At 41.0% G+C, this 20,699-nt stretch overlaps 1 long non-coding RNA gene across 2 annotated transcripts; it reads right to left on the reverse strand.

Annotated features, from left to right (window-relative positions):
* Nucleotides 1–1,429: 1,429 nt before the first annotated feature.
* Nucleotides 1,430–20,415, reverse strand: LOC125416476 (uncharacterized). 2 transcript variants are annotated; one of them, XR_015737350.1, is made up of 5 exons: nucleotides 20,086–20,415; nucleotides 14,212–14,272; nucleotides 13,976–14,091; nucleotides 13,288–13,364; nucleotides 1,430–1,650 (listed from the first exon to the last, which is right to left on the reverse strand). It is a non-coding gene; the product is annotated as an uncharacterized LOC125416476 (long non-coding RNA). The 2 variants fall into 2 exon arrangements; XR_015737349.1 differs by having other exon boundaries at nucleotides 13,976–14,110.
* Nucleotides 20,416–20,699: the final 284 nt, after the last annotated feature.

Genomic DNA, 20,699 nt, shown 5'->3' on the forward strand with positions numbered 1-20,699 from the left:
TGGAAAGCTGACATGGGAATACTGGGAGGTGGATGGGATTTGGGGATTGATATGAGATTCCCAAAAGGTCAATAAAAGAATTATGTGGGGAACAAAGAAACACATGGATAGAAGACACTTGAAAAAGTAATGTTAAAAGCTAGAAGTGCTGTGAAAAGGACTATGAATTTAGAATTTCAGCTTCATCGCAGCGGCAGGTGTGCTCATTACTTTTAAGTATGGTCACACTGACAGCTGCTATATTTTATGTATTCATATTCTTATAACCTATCATCCTCTCAGCTTCAGCCTATGTCAGAAGAGGAGAGGCATAGAAGACATAGTGATTCTTAGCAGAAGATGGAAGATGGACTTAGTGCAGACAGATACATCCTCCATGTGGATGCCCAAATCTGTGATGGGGATAGGAGAGTAAAATACACTGCACAGTGCGAAAAAGGAATGAGAGTAGGTGTGATGCAAAGTCAGTCTTTACTATAGGAAAGTAGGTGTGACACAAAGTTAGTCTTCACTGTAAGAAACATGAAGGTGGGGCAGGCTGTGGTAATCTGGTGGTTGGATACAGCCTGGTATTTTGAGGAAGAGAGAAAAGAGAAATAACCTCGAAATACCATCAGAGTCCTAAAAGTGCACCCCCTTTACTTTAAAATACATGAGCTGAGAGGAAAGGTGTACATTCTTATAGGAGATGTACAATCTTATAGGAGAACTGGCAGGTTTCTATTAGAGCCAACACAGGAAATGTTAAGGGGAGAAGATACCGATGAAGCAATGTTGGTTGTTGATTGTCATTGACTTGAGTTCCTGTGGCTAAATGATTGGGAGTTAGATTTTCACCAGTGGAAATCAGCTATGTGCTGCAGCCTGTCTGACTCCTGTGGGGAAAAAAGGTAGATAGATAGATAGATAGATAGATAGATAGATAGATAGATAGATAGATAGATAGATGATAGATAGATAGATAGATTATATAGACAGACAGACAGATTAGATAGATAGACAGACAGACAGACAGATTAGATAGACAGACAGAGACAGAAACAGAGAGAGGCAGACATGGAAAAAGTTTGGAATTTTGGTTTCTTTTCATTCCTCTAATGAAGGTAATTTCTTTCTTTTTTGTTCTTCTCTCATACATTACATTCTACCTGCAGTTTCCTCTCTCTCCACTCCCCCAGTCTCTCCCAATACCTCTTCTCTCCCCCAGATCCACTTCTCCATTTTTTCTTAAAAATAAAAGAGCAGGCCTCCCAGGGATATTAGCCGAACATGGCATAACAAGTAACAGTAAGATTAGGCACAAACCCTCATATCAAAGCTCATAGTTTGATGAAGCAAACTAACAGGAGGAAAAGGGTCCCAAGAGCATGTAAAAGAGTCAAAGACACCCACAACTCCCACTCTTAGGAGTCCCACAAGAACACCAAACTACATAATCACAACTTTATATGCAGAGGACATAGGTCAGACCCATTCTGGCTCCATGGTTGCTGCTTCAGTTTCTGAGCCTCACTTAGTTGATTCTGTGGTTCATGATATGGTGTCTTAGACCCCTCTGCCTCCTACAATCCCTTTTCTTCTTTCTCCACAGCATCTGTTCCCATCAGTTGCTAGATGAAATCTCTGATGACAATTGGGCTAGGCATTGTTCTGTAAGTAGAGAACAATATCATTAGGTATTATTTCATTGACATTTTTGGCCAGTTGTGTTTGTTCTACCCTGGTCTCTGGACTCTCCTGCCTCTGGTTCATGATCCTCCAGGCACTGTCCAGAGTGGGCTTTCTCCCATGGCATGGGCCTCAAGTTGAACCAGTCATTGGTTGGACACTCCAAGTTCTGTGCCACCATTACCCCAGCACAACTTGCAAACAAGACAGCTTGTAGGTTGTAGCTTTTGTGGCTGAGTTGGTATTCCAGTCCCACGGCTATGAGCCTTACCTGGTTATAGAGGATGGCCAATTTAGGATTTGAATCCCCCATTACTAGGAGATTTCATTAAGATCACTCTCACAGGGAATTTCCACTGCACTAGATTTCTGCACTGCCCTTCAAATGCCCCTCAGTTCCATTCATCTCTCCCATTACTCGCTCCCACTGTCCCTTTCATTCCTAGCCTGATCCCTCCTTTTCCTGCCCCCAAGAAGGGAGTTTCAACAGGTCTGTTCTGATTACTTTTGTGGGTCCTTTATAGAACCAGTACATAATAAAAGATACTTTGGTCTATCCACCATATCAACACAAGCTCTTGCTACTATTCTCTGCCTCCTGGGCTCTCATTTGTTGATCTTTAAAAATTAACTACCTCTTGATGGGAGGATTACATAATTTCTGTTAAGCTCCAGATGAATGGAGTTCAACCCACACTTGCTGTGGTCAGAAGTGCCTATTGCACAATTCAGGAGGACAGATTATGTGGGCAGATACATGGGAGGTTAAGACATGCCCAATTTCTTCCCTTCAAAATTCTTTCCTTGGATTATTTGTGTGTGTGTGTGTGTGTGTACATATGAGTGTCTATGCATATGATTGTGTTTGTGTGTGTAGAAATGTGTATTCATATATCACAGCACACACATGGCGGTCAGAGGACAACTTTCAGGAGTCAGATCTCTCCTCTTATGGTAGATTCTGGTGATTGAACTCAGATCCATAAACTGTCAGCTGTTACCTCGATGGATGGAGTAAGCATTTTAACTGAGGCTCCTTCCAAATCCCTTCTAACTTCAGCTCTTCTTGGAGAACTCTTTATCTATCATTCTATCAATGGTCAAATAATTTGCTGCTCTCAGAAATCAGTAGTTTATCTTCCAAGGCAATTTGTCTTAAGAAATAGTCACGTAGTCTTAAATAGTGGGTGGAGATAGGGATCAGGATAATTGATGTCCCTGGTATATCAGGAATTCTGAAATAGAAACCCAGAGATAAGAATATGCAAAGTGCAAAGCCAGTTTAAAAACATTAAAAACCTAGTAATGAAAGAACATGTATAATTCCTGAATAATGAAAAATATACAAATTAGTACCAGGAGCTTTATTATTTTTCAGACAATCAGTTACACTCATTGATGACAATGACTGCCATGAAATTGGTGCAAGCAAGTAAGGTAATTGAAATGTTGGTACCAGGGACTGGGGTATTATTGTGATAGTTCTGACCATGCATTTGTTTGAAGGAATATGGACCTTGGGACTGTGAATTAGAAAAGCAGCTGAACACTTTAAATGCTACTTAATGGGTAATACTAAGAATATGAATATGATTTGTTGAACTGTTGCTTAAGAGTTTCAGAGGGGAAGAACATTAGTATGTGGCCTAGAGATTGGTCTTGTGATATTTTAGTGAAGAAAGTGGCTGCTTTTTGCCCTTGTCCAAAGAGTCTGCTCAAGGCTAAAATGAAGAGTTTTGGATTAAGTCTATTGGCAGAAGAAATCTTAAAACAGTCTAATATAGACTCTGCCATGTGGTTACCAGTGTTCATGCTTTTAAAGATTTATAATGGAAAGGAGCAAGCTGAGCAGGGAAAATTTCAAATTGTAAATTTTGAGGAGAGAAAGAGAACCAGGAAGTGAATAAACAGTTAAACAAGGAGATAAACAGATTAGAAATGGAATATAGGGAGTGTTGATCTCACAGCAAGATTAAACCCAACTAAGATTCTAACTTTGGAAAAGGAAATAAAGAAAAGATTAGAGCTGGGTGTGATGGGACACACCTTTATTCCCAGTACTGGGAAGGCAGAGACTGGTGGATCTCTGAGTTTGAGGCCAGTTTGGTCTAGAGATCGAGTTTCAGGACAGACAAGCTTAGACAATGATAGAAAGAAAGCTGATGAAGATATAATTGAAGGATGGAGCCATATTCCAGCCCAGCAAGCAACATAACTTGGCAGTTTCGACCACATGGTTCTGGCTTTAGAGTTAAGGATAAAAGAAACAGGTTATGGAATTTGCCCTTGCACCTAAAGAAAGCAACTGAGGCCAGGCATGTGTCAGTGGTGTCCCTAAATGGAGGCCTAGTAGAGAGGCCATTGCATGAAGCTGTGAAGTTGAAGCCTAGATTGCCTTGGAGACCCCATGATGTTCAAGATGCCAGAGTCATGGGATACCTGCTGAAGAGAGCTGCTAACGGAGTGGAACCAGCCTCAAGAGAAGGGTGTTGTAATCAAGAAAGCTGAAGAGAGTTGGAGAAATCTGAAGAGCATTTTGACATCAGACATGGAGATGCAGAGTTTTGTAGTTTGCTCAGCTGGTTTTTGGTCATGCTTGGTCCAGTATTTTCTTACTATGCTGTCTTCCCTATGTTTTGGAATGGTAATGTGCCATCATATGTTGAAAGTATGTGAACTGCCTTTTGATTTTGTTTTTTTGTGTGATTACAGTTAAGAGATTGCATGAATCTCAAAAGAAACTCTGGTTTTAAAATATTGTTGAGACTGTGAAACACTATGTGGACTTTTGAAATTGAGCTAAATGAGCTTTGCATTATGATATTGTTATAAGCTAATGCGTGCTGGGAGTGGAATGTGATAGTTTGAATGTAACTGGCCCCCATAATCGCATAGGGAGCAACACTAATATGAGGTGAGGCTTTGTTGGAGTGGGTATAGCCTTGTTGGAGGAAGTGCACACTGTGGGGGCAGGCTTTTTTGAGGTTTCCTATGCTCAGAATACTGCCCAGTGTTTGGGTCAACTTCCGTTGCCTACAAGATTAATCACTCTCGGCTCCAGTACCACATTTGCCTATACACTGCCATGTTCCCTGCCATGCTGATAATGGACCGAACCTCTGAAACTGTGAGTGAGTCACCCCAATTAAATGTTTTTCTTTAAAGAATTGTCATGTTCATGGTGTCTCTTCACAGTAATTCTTCACAGAAATTCTGAGACAAAATGTTGGAAGGAATTTTGAATTTCTGTGGTTTATGGATGATAATGTTTTGAGACTGCTGATAATATCTATGGAGACAAAAGTGGTTCTTTTATGTAGTAAAAGTGGTCCTTTTTCAAATTTTTTCCAAATCAAAAAAGCTCTGACCAGACTTTTCTGATACTTATGAAGAGTACTCTAGAATTTCGAGGTATTTCGTGTTATGTAGAATCCTTTATTGGGTGGTTGTATGCCCAACTATGGTTTTTACCTCATAATTTCAGTATAAAGACAGGGTTAGTCTTTAGGATATGTTCTTCTGGAGAGATAAAGAAGTTTTCATCTAGAGACTTCTTGACTGAAAGATATGATAGATCAGAAAATGAAGTGCTTTTAGTACTTGTGTCTTCTGCCCACTTCAGTGAGTAGATGGGACACCTGGGTCCGCTACAGCCAGCTTGGCATCCTGAAGACCACAGAGGAAGCTCCCAGAGCCCTAATGCTGACAAGACACTGAAAAATCTAAAGCAATCTCTAAATCTCTGTAAAATTCATAATATCTTTTTTGAGTATATGGCACTTTTAGTTATGATTGAGAGTATCCTAAGATACATGGTAAGTGTTATCACTGTGAACATTATTGGTAATAACATGGTAATATAAAGAAGTAAAATGGATCCATTCATCTGTTGAAGGACACTTTGGTTGTTTCTATTTCTGGCTACTGTGAATATGGGGGCTAGAAATATTGCCGAGCAAGTTTCTGTGGAGTAGGTTGTCTTTTGAGTATAAACCCAGGAATGGTATATCTGGGTCATATGGGAGATTTATTTTTAGTTTTGTGAGTACTATCCCTACCGACTTCCTGAGTGACGGCACCAGTTTCCATGCCAACCACCAGTCAACATGTCGGAGTCCTTGTTCTCCACAACCTCACTGACCAGCATCTCTTTTAAGTTATTTTGCTGATCTTTGTTTTAACTTGCCTTTCCCTGATTGCTAAGGATAATGAACTTAGACATTTTTTATATCTTACATTGAGAATTTAATTGCTCATTTGTTTTCTTAATTCCATGTTGCGGTTGTGTGTTTTGTTTTTGAGGCAGGGTCTCTCTCTATAGCCCTGGCTGTCTTGGAATTGCTTTATAGACCAAGCTAGACTCAAACTCACAGAGATCCACCTGTCTCTGCCTCCTAAGTGCTAAGATTAAAGGTGTATGCTACCACTTTTAGTTTCATTTTATGAGTTCTTTGTATATTCTGAATAATTAATCCCTTGTCAGATGTATATTTGGAAAGATTATTTCCCATTCTGTGAGTTTCTTCTTAAACTGATTTCTTAGCTTTTCAGAAACTTTTTCATTTTCTGAAATTCCAGTTGTCTTGTTGGCCTCAATTCGTTGGTAACTAGAGTCCTATTCAGAAAGTCCTTTCCAAACTGTGTATTTTATCAGGTACTGATCATGTTTTATTCCAGCAGTTTTGGTGCTTTAGGTTTAAAATTGATGTATGTAATCCACTGTCATCACCTATACAAAATACAGGTGATTATATGCAGGTTTAACTTAATTTGTCTGTGAGTGGATATCCAGTTTTTCCAGCATCATTTGTTCAAGATGCTTTTTCCTTCACATTTGGTTTTTGCATCTTTGTCAAATATCAGATGGCAGTAATTATGAGCACTCATGTTTATGGTCTTCTACTTTACCATTGGTCTACATTTCTGTTTTTGTGCCAGTACCGCGTTGCTTTTATACTTTTGCTCTATAATATATTTTGATGTCTGGAATATCAATCATTTTTTTTTTTTTGGCTCAGAATGACTTTGGCTGTCTTGGGTCTTGTCTGGTTTTAGGATTTATTTTTTTATTTCTGTGGAGAATATTATAGGTATTTTGATTGGGGTTTCATTAAATATGTAAATTGCTTTTGGTAGGCTGGTTATTTTCATTATAATAGTTCTACCAATCTATGATTGTGAGATATCCTTCCATTTTCTCAATAACTTTTTCAGAGATTTGAAGCTTTGATTATTGAAGTATTTAATTTCCTTGTTTAGAATTATTCTAAGACATTTTATTGAAGTTGATGCTATTGTAAATAATAGTGTGCCCATTATCTTTTTCTCAGTGTGTTTTTTGTTTATAGAAAAGCTACTGATTTTTCTACTTTGAATTTCTATCCTTATGCTTTGCCGAAACTATTGATTGTTTTTCGATGTTTCCTGGTGGAATTTTTGGAATCTCCCATGTATAAAATCATACCATCTGCAAATAAGAATAATTTGATTTTCTTTTTCCTGTTTGTTTCCTTATTTTTTTCTTGCCTTATTGCTCAAGTAAGTGCTTATAGCATTATATTAAAAAGGAGTAAGGAGAATGGATAGTCTTGTCTTGTTCCTGAATTAGTGGGATTGCATCAAGCGTAGTGTTGACTGTGGGCTTGTCACGTACAGTCTTGTTACATTAAGGTATGTTCTCTCTAGTCCTAGTTTTCCAAAATGTCTTCCAACAGATGAACAGATAATGAGAATGTGATACATATACTCAATGGAACACTATTCAGCTATAAAGAAAAACTAAATCATAAAATGTAAGGTAAATTGAAGAACTAGAAAAGATCTTATTGGGTGAGTTAATGTAGATCCAGAAAAACAAATGCCACCTGTTCTCTCCATCATTTGTGGGTCCTAGTTCCACAGTTCTCAAACACACTGTGTGGAGTAACCACAGAAATCAGGACAGTATCAAGGGACTGTTGGATGTTTGGTGCCACTTTACTAAACTGGCTTAATTCCTTACTACTTTTTCAAGCATATCTAGCCTTACACTTACAAATCAGTGTAGCAACCACTGTTCATCAAAGAAGCCTTTCTTCACAGTAAATGGAGACTATCATAGAAAACCATAATGGAACACAGTGCAGAGATGGGTAGATCATGTAGTTCCCAGGCCCAATACATACATATATCTCACAACTAGTGTATCTTTAGCTACATAAAACAGCAGAGAAAAGGATGATCATAAGAGTCAGAACACCAGGAAGTCTTCTCTGAAACAGTCCTTCCTAGGCTGCCTAAACAAAACTGGAACAGTGCCAATATCAGTGAGCATGTTAATGTGGAAGAGGGGAAATGATATAACGTTATTTCAATTAAAATTAAAAAAAAAGTGAGATGTTCATTAATAAGAATACAGGGCTGGCTAGGTATAGTGGTGCACACCTTCAGTCCCAGAACTCAGGAGGCAGAGTGGATCTCTGTGAATTTGAGACCAGCCTGGTCTACAAAGAGAGTTCAAGGACAGCCAGGGCTGATACACAGAGAAACCATCTTGAAAAACCAAAACCAAAACAAACAAAACTAACAAACCCAAATCAAGACCCCCTAAAACAAACACAAAAAACCCACAAAATACTAAAACCAAAACCAAAATCATAAAACCAAAGCCAAACTGAAACCAAAAAACAAAATAAAATGAATATTCAGTGGAGAGGTAGAAAAGACAATGGAGCAAAGTGTCGCTTTCTTTTTTAAATTATTTTTCTTTTAAATTTTCTTTTGGTGTGCTGCAAGGGTGAAGGTTGGACAGGGAATGACTGGGAAAGGAATAGGATTGGGGGGCATAATGTGAAATTTCCAAAAAAATCAATAAAAATAAGTTAATAATAACAATAATCATTAAAGAGTAGGGATAGGGAGATAACTCATTGAATAAAACACTTCCTGAACAAATATGAGGACCCAAGTCAAATCACCAAACTCAAATGAAAAGTAGGCACTATAGCTTTCATCTCTAATCTCAGTGTTCTATGGCAAAATGGCAGGTGGAGAGTGGACAATCCTTGGAAACATACGGACTAATTAGTCTGGCTGCCCAGTGGTGATCAACGTAAGAGACTATGGGAACCCAAAAATGTGAGCCTATTCCACTTGTCTGAAGGTCAGAAAATTTGAGCTTATTTTTTTTGCTCTTTCAAAGTTGTTGACAATATGTGTGGCTACAAAACAAGATATCCTGACCTAGGGTGTGCTTACTTGGTGTTTTAGATATTAAGATGGCCCATAGAGATGGATCTGATTCACCCTGACCCAAGGCCAGAGAATTCAACCATATTTCTGCTCCTTATTTTGAAATAGGAGGTTTGACTTAGGGAGTGGCTGCCTACAGGATACTTGGTCTAGGGTGTGTTTACCACCACAGACATCAAACAGATTTTCTCATGAATTAATGGCTTTATGTCTCAAGTATCGGAACAAGTAATTGTTCTGGTTGTCCTTTGTGTCATATTAAAGTAGTCTTTTGCTTTCTTTCCCCCTTTTGTATTAGGATATAAAAGTGTATGAAAATTTTCATAATTTTTAGTATGAAAAACAAATAAAATAAATAAAAAAAATAGGTGAACTCAGTTCAGGCACCCTCTCCTCTGCTGCCCAAGGAACAATCTGGGGACCTCTCCTTGGACCTGGGAACTCCTCAAGAGTCAAGTTTCTTGCAAACCCTAAAATGGCTCCCTTAAGTAAGATATTTACTTCCCTGCTCCAATATCCACCCTTCCTCCATCCCACCCATCTCATCCCCCCAAACTCTTCTGAATCCTCCCCTTCTCCCTTTTCTCTACCCATCTCCCCTTACATCCACTCCCCACACCCCCGTGCACCCAAGTTTTGCCTGGCAATCTTGTCTACTTCCAATATCCAAGAGGATAAATATATAATTTTCTTTGGGTTCACCTTATTTAACTTCTCTAGGATCACTAATGATAGGCTCAATGTCCTTTAATTATGGCTAGAATCCACTTATGAGTGAATACATATTCTTCTTTTTGGGTCTGGGTTACCTCACTCAGTAAAGCATTTTCTATTTCCATCCATTTGCATCCAAAATTCAAGATGTAATTGTTTTTTTTTTTTTTTTTACCGCTGAGTAAAACTCCAATGTGTATATGTTCCACACCTTTATTAACCATTCTTCTATTGAGGGGCACCTAGGTTGTTTCCAGGTTCTGGCTATTACAAATAGTGCTGCTATGAACATAGTTGAACAAATGCTTTTATAGTATGATAAGGCATCTTTTGGGTATATTCCCAAGAGTGGAATTTCTGGGTCCTGAGGTAGGTTGACTCCCAGTTTCCCGAGAAACCACCACACTGTTTTCCAAAGTGACTGCACAAGTTTGCATTCCCACCAACAATGGATGAGTGTTCCCCTCTCTCCACATCCTCTCCAGCATAGGCTATCATTGGTGTTTTTGACTTTAGCTAATCTGACCGGTGTAAAATGGTATCTCAAAGTTGTTTTGATTTTCATTTCCCTGATGGCTAAGAAGGTTGAGCATGACCTTGAGTGTCTTTTGGCCATTCGAATTTCTTCTGTTGAGAATTCTCTGTTCAGTTCAGTACCCCATTTTTTAATTGGGTTAATTAGAGTTTTAGTGTCTAGTTTCTTGAGTTCTTTGTATATTTTGGAGATCAGACCTTTGTCTGATGAGGGTTTGGTGAAGATCTTCTCCCAATCAGTAGGTTGCTTTCTTGACTTAATGACAAGTGTCCTTTGCTTTATAGAAGCTTCTCAGTTTCAGAACTCAGAATTTAGCATTCAGTATTTGCTGAGTACCCTCCGGGCACTATTCTATGGCTCTGCGTTTCTTATCTCTGTTCCTCCTACCTAACATTTCTAATTCTCAAACCCCTACCCTGGAACATACGAACCCACTGAAGCTAGGATTGTGGCAGAAGTCACTCCAAAAAGGTGGATTCTGACGAGAGAGCCTATCTTAGTGAAAGGAGAAAACTGGCACCAAACTTGTCCTCTGACCCTCCAGACATTTTGCTATGATGTAAACACACTTGTGCACACATATAAACAAACACACATGTATACACACATACACATGCAGAAAAAGAATAAAAATTATTTTCTATAATACACTATTTTATTTAAATTTGACTCAAATATATTTAAACCATTGCAGATGAAGACAACAGAGAGATGGGATTTGCTCTTCTCTGGGCAGTGAAAGTAGCAGCTAGATGGAGACTTGAAATTTTTCAAGAAAAAAAAAAAACCTAGTGAATCCCAGAAAGGCAAAAACATTAGAAGCTATAGTATTTAGCTATATAAAATATAAAGTTATACAATACAATAAGGATAATACAAATAGCAAGTTTAAATAATTTAAATGTTTTTCCAGAGAAGGCAACCTATTAATTTCTTAGCGTACATATAGGAGTGTCTTATAAAGAATTTTATAGTGGAAATTCTTTAAATAAATAAATAAGGAAAAAAATTTTAAAAAAAGAATTTTAAAAATATGAACATCCCTAAGACTCCTACGTTTTGAAGCCTAACTCTTGCCCACTGCAGCTATAGTCACTATTTGCAAAGTTCTTGGCTTATCCATGCTAGGACTTCTAGTTTAAGTCTGCATGAAAATGAAGAAAAGAATATCAAGGTGATTTGATCTTCAAAACCAAGGCGTGACCTTAGCAGGGTAGATGGTAGATGTTACCATTCCTATTTAAATATGAGGAGAGGAAATAACACCAGTGGGGTTTATTTTCATTTTAATTTTAATCCTACTCACTAATTAATGCTAAGAGTTAAACTTACCCCAAACTTCTGAATTCAGATTATAATAATCTCCTACAATGAAATAATGCTGGTTTCGGATGTCATGTTCATTTCCAAGTCCTCTTTCCTCCCTCCCTCATTCCTATCTTCCCTTCTCCCTTATCTTATTTATTTCTTAATTATTGAGCTGCTTTCTTTGCATATGTACTTGGAGTAAATGAATTAACCAAAGGAATTGCTTCATAGGATACAATCTAAGGAAAGACACACACACACACACACACACACACACACACACACACACACACACACCTTGGAGAGAGAGACAGAGAGACAGAGAGACAGAGAGAGAGTAGGCAGAGTCAGGGAGAAACCATGTAGCCTCCCGTAGGAGACAGATGCCTCCGCTGGAACCTTTCCGGTAAGCCACAGCCACATGGCAATACACAGATTAATGGAGATGGGTTAGTTTAGGATATAAGAACTAGCTAAAAATATACTTAAGCTATTGGCCAAATAGTATTGCAAATAATATAGTTTCTGTGTGATTATCTTTGAGTCAGGGCGGTCGGGAAATGAATAAAAGGAATAACCTTTTAACAAAACAGAAGAGTGCCTGCATCCTCATCAGGAATGAGGCAGAGCCTCATCCTGGACTAAGTGTCAATCACTGCTAGGAATGAAACAGCTCTCAAGGTGGAGGTGGAGTACAATTTCAGAAGCTCTTTCTCTGGACTGCTCACAAGAGCTGCACTTCCCAAAGAGATTCTGGACAGGGGGTATTATTAATTTGGTAGGGGGAACACTTGACAACTTATACTATTTTGAATACATAAACAGCACTGCCCCAAATAGTCTTTGGTCTTTAGGAAAAGAACTCTGAAGTGCACGAGTTGTGCTTGCCAGGTATTCGGTCTTTTCTTGGCTGGTCCCTTGACAGCCACCAGGCATGCATAAGCTTTCCCAGGCACATTCTGATTCACACTGTAATGGGGTCCCACGTGCTAGGCAAACACTGTAATCAACAGTTTAAAAAGAATAAATTAACTCTAAGTTTTCTGTATTCTGATTTCCTGGGGATACCTGGAACAGTTTAATGATCAGAGGGGTTTGTGTTTATCTCAAATAAGTATTTATTCAAGCATGACTTCAGATTGTAAATATCAGATTTAATTGTACCACTATTTCTTCTGTTTTCCTTTTAATTGTTAGTTTAGCAACACAGCACTCTTCTTAAAATTTTTTAGTAAAGTACGAGGACACAAACCTTACCAAAGTTTAATATTAACTTGGATACGCTGTCTCAGTGTTGAACCTTAGTAAGGACACTTGCTGACTCTCATCAGATGTGTGTTGATGGCGGCTTTGTGACTTGAATTTTATGTTTTCACGTTTGTGGTGGGGACTGGGGATGCTGAGAACTGAACCTGATTCCTCCCTCATGCTAACCACTGAGACCCATCCAGAGCTCTTCTTTACTTCCCACCCACATTTCTTCAGTTTCTACAACAAATGGTAGGAAAGGCACAAGAGGAGTTCCAGATTCGGTCACAGTCGCTATCCAGTGTAAACAATCAAATAAACAAAGCTCCAGACTAGCCACACCTTTGTGTGTAACTGGACCCTCCCAGGAACTCTCTGGGAGATGCTCTGTTTATACCCATTGCACAGTGTCCTTGCCCATCAGTCTTCCAAAGAGGCCTGAGGTTGGGCCCATGGGTCTTGCTGCTGGTGCCACCACTATACTATCTGAAGAAACTGGCCTAGAAGGTATGAATTCTGGGTGAAAAAAGGCAGGATTCCATAGGTAGAAACCAAATGGAAAGTAAGAAATGAGGGACACTGACCATTTAGAGAAACCAGCGGCAGAATGTAGCCAGTGAGAGGCCGAGATGAAGTGGTGCTCCGTCGTGCCCATAGGACCCTGAAGGGATGAGCAAATGCACAATGACGATTTTAAAGTCTGGATGTCTATCATTCAATGTCAGGAGCATTTAGAATTACATTTTATTACTTTCAGCTTTAAAGAGGGCTCTTTACAGGCAAAAGTGTTTCAGAGTGGCTGCAGATGACCCAGTAATTTATGACGAGTGGGTGAGTGAGTGTGTCCTTGCGGGTTACTGTGTCCACGGCCCATTGAGTGCTGCTCGTCACCCCGTCCTCCTTATGACACCTGGCGACTGAGCCATGTGACCAGTGCTCTGCCAGTCCCCTGGGATCTTAGTTACCACCACCTTTTCTCTGACCCAACAGGTGCCCTCTCTCTTTATCCCATTAGTTTCAGGAAGCATTTAGTTGCTGCTTTCTCATCATAGAACCAAAAACAACGCATACATGACCATAGGACCCTGGGGCTGCCTAGATATCTGCCCGAGTACTGACAACACATGCACGGCCATAGGACCCTGGAACTGGCGAGGGGGTGCCGGAAATGCTAGCATTCTTCCTTTTTGTTCGTTATAAAAAGTGAGTTAGGGATGGCAAGAGAGGGTAGGGAATGAGGGCACGGGGTTCTTGGGACTGCTTTCTGCTGACCTTGAGGCATTACGTTTTGGGGAACCTGAGAAAGCAGGCGTGCTGGCCACGTTCTGGAGTGTCTGGTTGCCTCACCACTGCCCAGGCTCTGGGGAACCATCCAGTGCAGTCTGGACCTGGAAGATGCTGGCAGGTCTGAATATAAAGTTAAGTTTAGGGAAATTTTTTTTTCTTCTTAAGTCCTGGTAATTGAGGGAGGGGTTCTCAAGACCAGGGAAAGCTAGAATGGTACTTACCTAGAGATCTGACATGTTTGGGAGAATCCAAGTCGACTCCCTGGAGCTGACAGGAATTTTTCTGAGTTTGTGAAAGTTAAGTTTTAGAACATTAACATCCCCATTGTTTACAATCTATACTGAAATTTGTATTGTAGAAACAAAAGTGCACTCATGCCAGAAATGATGCTGGTCGGAAGCATTCACACTCTGTCTTCTACCTAGGAAACTGTGACAGATGTTTTTAGCACAACGAAAAACACTTTTTAAGTCTATAAATAGAAAACAACCAAAGGGAATTTAAAATCCTCATCTTATAGCTGTGAGTGTAAAGTGATCGTATGGTGTTCAGTAAGCACTCTGCCAGAACGAGATTAACAGCTTATCAGAATTCTACTGGGTAGCGTAAATTATGGACAGTAACATAACGACAAAGAAGCATCTGGAATATGTTTCATTCTTTTATAGATCTCACATCACTTTTCCCTTATCACCAATTAAGCTTTCTTATCTTCACACAAACAAACCTTAAAGCACCTGTGCCTTCCCCATCATCATGACGTCACCTTAGCACTCAGGAGACCCAGGTGGTTGATTGCTGAGGGCAGTCAGTAGTAAGAAGTTACACTGAAATCTGTTCTGTGAGTCTCCTTTCTGAGTTTGGGGGTGTGAATATCTCTGGGATGTTATTGTTTCTTACTGCCTGGGCATGTTTAATAGTCTTTATGCCTCCAACCCTGTGGCTAATGGGTGTTAGTCCTATAACAACAGCTAATTAGTTTAATTAGGAATTTTGAATATGTTATTAGAGGTACTTAGGGAGGAAACTGATGAAGCAGGGTGTGATTAGTAGAGATAGGAGAACGTGGAGAGGGGTCAGGAAAGAAAGCACATAGCATTCTCAGTTTGGTAAAGTTGAGTATGACTGTGGGGTGAAGCCTCATTCTTCTGGAATTGGAGACAAAGCAGTTGATCTCAGTGTCCACTGGAACTTAAGGGAGCATGGTCCTGTTGGGGTTGCTGTGTATGAAGAAATATTATCTTGAGGTGGAGGAGGGGATAGGGTTTGAGATGGGATACATAAATCCAATGAAGGAGACCATTAAGCTTAGTAACTATGGGGACTATAAGAATTACTTTGAAGGCACCCTGCCATTTAGGGGAAAGGGGTGAGGGGTATTGGTCTTGAGAAGAGAGAAGGACCTGATCCCTGATGTTGACTCCGGATGAACAGGGATTGGTGCATGGCTGGGATAGGGAGTCAGTAAAGTTCCATAGGAGGGAATGGAGATGACAGAGTAGGTGTGGGGGGGGGGTGACTAGGCAATCAAGGAGGAGGGAAGGTTTGGATGGGAGGTCAGTAGTTAGAAGTGGCCTCCCATGCAGGAGGTCAAATGGCACAACTGATGGGGGTTGCCTGAAAAGAGGGGTGGCTGAAAAGAGGCAGAGGCCAGAGCTTTACCTCGTTGAGGTGAAGCTTCTGTGACAGGAATGTGTTTTAGAGAGCAGTTAGTTCATTCTCTTCCCTGAGGACTGAGGATGATAGGAGATATGAAAATGACAAGTGCTAAAGCCACAACGTCATTCTAATTAGTCAGCCATCTTTTTCATGCGGTCAACCCTTAGGAGTCAGAGACTCTGTTTTGGAGGAATAAACAGAGGTGCAGAGCATATTGGTGTTATTGCCTTGTGAACAAAGTGGCTGCTTTTTGCTGTAGATTTTTTTTTGCTGTAGCTAACTCCCCTTCTGTTACAAATTTGGGATTTATCTCCCACAGTTCAGCACTATTTGAGCTATGTATGAAGACAGTCACACAGCCAAGGAACCTGCTTCCCACTACCAGGTCTTTGCTCCTCTCTGCTATGTAAACAGAGATCTGCCTTCCTGCTATGATCTTTATTGACAGGCATTTGGTCAGTGTTTAGGGTCCAGGAAAAAAGCATTCTACTTAAGACATTCCCAGATGTCCAAGGACACAGAATTACTACTTGCCCAAAGCTGTTAATTCATAGCAGCTCACATAGATAGAAAAAATAAGCAAGCCTTGGTTTTACCTCACTTATAGATAAGAAAAGTGATGGCCTAAAACTAGCTTTGCATTAAAAGATTCCTAACTCCTCACCTCACCTTCACCTCAGTTTACTGATGATGTTAGTCCAGGAGATTTACTGCTTACGTCTTACCTTCAGGAAAAATAATTAACCATCTACCCACAGCCCAGAGGAGGACAAACCTCCATGGGTGCCTCTGATAAGCATCAAGTTTAAGAGCTTGCTAACATTTGACAAATGATGCTAATCGATCAAGGGCCACAAACTTCCCTTGCCTATTTATGTAGGTTGCCTGGTTGTGGGCCTATACAGCTGGGTAAGAACAAAAAGAAAAGAAGAGGGAACAGAAGCGAAGGCATCCTAGAAATTATCAGAGATAGAAACATGAAAAAGCAGCAGAAGAAAAAATATAGCAAAGAATTTAATTGGAATTGAAATTAGGATTGAGACAGAGAATTAGAGATAAGAGATTATAGACAGGACAGAAGGACTAGAATACAGTTCAAGGAAGAAAGAATAATCGAGAGACATAAGTAGAAAGAACGTGTTGTGACCAGATTTCGTAATCCTCAGATTTCAGTTCCTTTTGTTTATTGTGGTATCTTTATTTTGAACCCTGATTTAGCCAAAAGATGCTGACACCTTTATCTAGTCTTTGGGAGATCTGGGATGTGAATTGAGGACCACTGTCTGACTGGAGGGAGGTGGTGATTCAGAATCAGGGAATAATCTCTCAGAGAAGAGGGTCAGAGACTGTGTGAGCCCTTTTGTTAGTGGTGGGGAATACTTCCACCAAGCCTGAGAAAATGCTCACAGGAGATACTTAACTCATCTGACTATGGGCATGTGGGTAAAGCCAAGTTACCAGTCAGTCCCTGGGAGCAAGGCCCTGGCCTGGTGGGTTGAAAAGGGGGGACTGTGATATTTTGAGTTAGGGTCGAACATCTGACAAATTTTAAAAGAGGCAATAATAGTTCTTAAGAAGTGCAAATCCTCAGGGATGGGCTGGAGTTGGGCCTTGAGAAAACGAGACAGAGCCCGGCTGTTAGGATGAAAGAGCTGGTGTAGACAGGACAGAATTTGTCAAGAGTCAGGGGGTGATTGTAGTGATGTGGGTTGTAGTGCATGGACTCCCTGAGTGAGTGAGGTGAGTCTGGGCCTCAAAGGGCTGCTACGCTAGCTGCCTCGCCAGCTCGATTGCACCCTTTAGGTGTGTTAGAGCTTTCAGTCTGATGCGACCAGCAGTGAGTAAGTAATTCTTATAGCTTTGGGGAGATGGGGGGGCTTTTTAGTATGGCTATAATTTGACCTGAGTTAGTTATGGATCCTCCTTTTGTTGTAAGTAGCCCATGTTCTTTCCAGATGGCAGTGTGGGACAGAAGAATATGAAAGGCATATTTGGAGTCTGTGTAAATGTTTAAGCATTGTCTGGTTGTGTCAATTGGAAGGCACAGGTGAGAGGGGTTAGCAGTGTGGGTGGGGACGGCCTGTGCTTCCACTGCCCCAGCATCTGACACTATGGCATAGCCTACTTTTTAGGTCCCCTCATGTAAAAAGGAGCTGCCATCTGTGTACCAGGTATAGGTGGCCTGAGGCAGTGTGCCTCCTGTATGTGTGAGGGATGGGGTAGAAGTTCCTCCAGGGTTTCAGTGCAAGAATGAGATGGGGAGTGGTTAGCGGTGGTGGAGGAAAGAGATTTGAGATATAGAGGACTAGGCAAGTTTGTAAAGTAAATGCAACATCTTCTACTATTGAAAGAACCCAGGAAGGAGGTAGAACTTGTAAGCATTTGTAAGTTAAGAGATGGAACAGGTTGTGGGAGGAGTAGATAGTGGTGAGTGACTCAAAGGTTATTATTATTTTTGTTTGTTTGTTTTATGAATGAGGAACTCAGCAGCTGCTAAAGCACAGATGCAGGGTGGCCATCCCGGGGTGGTAAGATCTAATGTTTTCATCAAGTATGCTACAGAGGCAAAGGAAGATCCCAGCTTTTTCTGTTACCTAGAGGGAGAAGGAGTGAGTTAGGTTTGGGAGATGAAGGGCTGAAGCCTTGAGGAGAGCCTGTTGGAGCTTCTGAAAAGCTTTAGTAATGGGATTGAGGAGGGGTTCATGTGGTGGGGGGAGATGATGCTGCCTTATATAAGGGTTGAACAAGAAGGGAGAAAGAGGGGATCCAGGACTGTAAGAAGTCAGCCAGTACTAGAAGTGATAAAATTTCCTCTTTAGTAGAGGAGATTGAATTAGGTGTTTTCTATCCAAAGTAATACATTTTTCATTTGGGTTAATGGTTCATCCCAAAGAAGTGACCTGAGGAGAGGACAGTAGGACTTTGGAATGTGGGACTCTATAGCCCTGGCTGGACAAGGAATTTAGAAGAACAGAGGTGTTAGTTTGGCTAATTTGTAGAGATGGGCTGCAAAGGAGAATATCATGAAAATGGTATGAATTTAGGCATAGACAAAGAGAATAGATCAAAAGGTAGGACCTGGCTAAATAGGTATGGGCTGTTACAGAACCTCTAAGGTAGGACAATCTAGGTGTGCTCTGTGGAGAGGTGAGTGCCAGGGTTAGTCCAGGTGAAAGCAAAAATATTTTGAGACTGAGTGCTAGGGAGACAGAGAAGAAAGCATCCTTGAGGTCCAGGATTGAGAAATGAGAGGTCCCTGAAAGGATAGTGGAAAGAAGGGTATAGGGATTAGGCACCATGGGATAGAGGGGGACCAATTGCAGAATTAACGAGCCAGAGGTCTTTAACCAGGTGACAGTTTCTGTTAGGTTTCTTAACTGCAAATATAGGGGTGTTAAAAGGAAAAGATCTAGGAGGTCAGTGATGGTAGGATTAAGTCCCTTAAGGCTCTGGAGTGAAAGTGGGGACTGGGCTTGAGTAAATGTACCGTTAGGGTCCTGTAATTGGATGATAACCAGGGAATTGTGTCTAGCAACAGAAGGGTTTTGGGTGTCCCAGACTTAGCGGTCCACCTGGGAGGCCAGCAGAGGAAATGACATGTTGGAACCAGTAGGGTGAGTGGCTAGGAGGAGGAGAGGGACGGCTGGTGAGTCTGGGGTCAGGTGAATGGGGGTTGCAAAAGAAATAGAAGCTCCCACTTTGACTGAAAGATCCCTTGACAGTAAGGCTACTGGAGAAGGTTTGGAGCTGATGTAAAAGGAGGCATGAACATAAGGCAACTCCTTCTATCTACTCACCCACTGGCAGAAGTTAGAAAGGGCCCACAAAATATCAGGGTCTAAAGAGCCATTAGGCAGTCATTTTGACTGGTTATTTAAGGCTTATTTAGGCCATGTCTGAGTGTAAAGGTGGTTGAGTTTAGAAGCTTTTAAATAGGGCATTAAGTGTAAGCAGTTTGAGGTTTTCTAAAAGACATCCCAGAGGAGATGTTGGGCTTATGTTGCTAGGCGAATTACCCATGACTGAGACAGGTAAATAGGATCCAATGGTTTAGAATTTCTAGCTTCCCAGAAATGAAGTGAGGATCGATTTTTGGGAAGGCACAAGCTGATCAGTGATTCATCAAACACAGCGCAGGGGCCAGGGCTGAGCCTGAAGGATATAGGGTCTGAGAGACCTGTGAGTTGTCCAATTACAGACAGATAGGTCCGAGAGGCAAAACAAACAAACAAAAAACAAACATTGTTGAGAAACAAGGCCTCACTCATAGGGAATGGGCAGAGGTGCTTGTCAGCGAAGGGGACCAGTTACAGCATTGAAGATGGTAGCTGGGGTTTCCCCCGCAGCCAAGGACACCAGTGTGGCACTGGGTGATCTATGGTCAGTTCTATGGGTCCACGGAAGCATTTACTCACTCCAGGATAAGGGAGACTCACCAATCGTACACACTGACGTTGTGTAGAGGAGCCCAGGCAGGGGTCGAGTAGTTGGAAAGTGGACTGTTGTAGCTCATCTAGGGTCTCGGCGAGTCTCAGAGTACCTGGAGTGCCTGCCACCCAATGTTTTAGCCTAGTGGTGGTGATGATGAACCACAATGTACAACAAACCTACGAGGAAGTTTATTGATGGGGGTGGAAAGTGAGGGGTTTATGGAGGCCTGCCTCGGAAAACAAAAGTGGTGGAGAGAGAGGAAAAAAAAAGGCTGTGCTTGCTTTTAAACGGCCTTTGGAGCTCGTGCACAGAGACTTATGCAGCCGTGTAACAGATGTCCATAGGTTACGTAGTAACATTCGGCTCTAGGTCCCTGGGCTGACTAAGTATTTGCCTGAATACTGACAATGCATGCATAGCTTTAGGACCCTGGGGCTGGCTAGATATTTGCCTGAGTACTGACAACACATGCTTGGCCTTAGGACTCTTGGGGTGGCTAGGTGGTGCTGGAAATGCTAACAGCCATCTCATTAGGCTGATAAATACAATGAAGACGACAATAGCAACAGCAGCAAATAGCAGCAATAAGCCTCTTAAATTCTTTCTGGCACAAAAAAGG

Source organism: Myodes glareolus, chromosome 1, assembly GCF_982192425.1.
Source record: "Myodes glareolus chromosome 1, mMyoGla1.1, whole genome shotgun sequence".
NCBI classification, from domain to species: Eukaryota; Metazoa; Chordata; class Mammalia; order Rodentia; family Cricetidae; genus Myodes; species Myodes glareolus.